Source organism: Branchiostoma floridae, chromosome 1 (assembly GCF_000003815.2).
Source record: "Branchiostoma floridae strain S238N-H82 chromosome 1, Bfl_VNyyK, whole genome shotgun sequence".
In the NCBI taxonomy this organism is placed as follows: Eukaryota; Metazoa; Chordata; class Leptocardii; order Amphioxiformes; family Branchiostomatidae; genus Branchiostoma; species Branchiostoma floridae.
This window is the reverse complement of record NC_049979.1, coordinates 27776876-27777849: the sequence shown is the minus strand read 5'-3', so window position 1 is coordinate 27777849 and position 974 is coordinate 27776876.

The following is a 974-nucleotide window of genomic DNA, read 5'->3' as shown; positions in this document are numbered from 1 at the left end:
TAGCAAGGAATGGAAAGATGGAAACCGCAAAATGTTGTGATACTCCTTCTCGAGATATTCTTGAGTATATGGGTTCCCTTTAGGCGCACCCGCTAGCTTTTTTTTGGAACACCCCCTGTCACGGCACCTGGTAGGGGGATGACTTAATAACGCGATTATAGATTAGGTTTCAAGTTCCGGCCTGGCAAGTTTGGTATAATTCGAAAGGTTGCTTAGCAAGGAATGGAAAGATGAAAACCGCAAAATGTTGTGATACTTCCTTCTCGAGATATTCTTGAGTATATGGGTTCCCTTTAGGCGCAACCGCTAGCTTTTTTTGGAACACCGCCTGTCACGGCACCGGGTAGGGGGATGACTTAATAACGCGATTATAGCTTAGGTTTCAAGTTCCGGCCTGGCAAGTTTGGTATAATTAGAAAGGTTGCTTAGCAAGGAATGGAAAGATGAAAACCGCAAAGTGTTGTGATACTTCCTTCTCGAGATATTCTTGAGTATATGGGTCCCCTTTAGGCGCAACCGCTAGCTTTTTTTTTGGAACACCGCCTGTCACGGCACGGGGTAGGGGGGATGACTTAATAACGCGATTGTAGCTTAGGTTTAAGTTCCGGCCTAGCAAGTTTGGTATAATTAGAAAGGTTGCTTAGCAAGGAATGGAAAGATAAAAACCGCAAAGTGTTGTGATACTTCCTTCTCGAGATATTCTTGAGTATATGGGCTCCGTTTAGGCGCAACCGCTAGCTCTTATTTTGGAACACCGCCTGTCACGGCACCGGGTAGGGGGATGACTTAATAATGCGATTGTAGCTTAGGCTTCAAGTTCCGGCCTGGCAAGCTTGATATGGTTGGAAAGGTTGCTTAGCAAAGAGTGGAAAGATGAAAACCGCAAAAATTGTCGTGATACTTGCTTCTCCAGATATTCTTGAGTATATGGGCTCCGTTTAGGCGCAACCGCTAGCTCTTATTTTGGAACACCA